Source organism: Phaethon lepturus, unplaced genomic scaffold (assembly GCF_000687285.1).
Source record: "Phaethon lepturus isolate BGI_N335 unplaced genomic scaffold, ASM68728v1 scaffold43077, whole genome shotgun sequence".
Taxonomy (NCBI): Eukaryota; Metazoa; Chordata; class Aves; order Phaethontiformes; family Phaethontidae; genus Phaethon; species Phaethon lepturus.
The window spans coordinates 480-809 of record NW_010553341.1 but is presented as its reverse complement, the minus strand read 5'-3'; positions in this window follow the sequence as shown (position 1 = coordinate 809).

The following is a 330-nucleotide window of genomic DNA, read 5'->3' as shown; positions in this document are numbered from 1 at the left end:
CAGCCCCCACACCTCCCAGCACCTTGGCCAGGCTGCAGGGAGGCCCAGGGCAGCGGGGACAGTTCGGGATGGGGGTGCCTCTGTGTTTTCCTGACGGGGACCCCCGGTCCGGCTGCCTTCCCCCTGTGTTGGGGATAATGTCATGTCCGGCACATGCCTCCTCAACCCAAGGCCACTTCAGAGGGCCCGGCGCTGCTGCCTGCTCCGTGGGAAAGTGGCTGAGGGAAGGTCCCCGGGGAGTGGGGAGCAGCACGGAAATGCTGCTGGGAAGGGGATGCTGCAGGGGCACAGCACCGCACTGGGGGCCGGATGGGAGATGGGGGCTCTGCT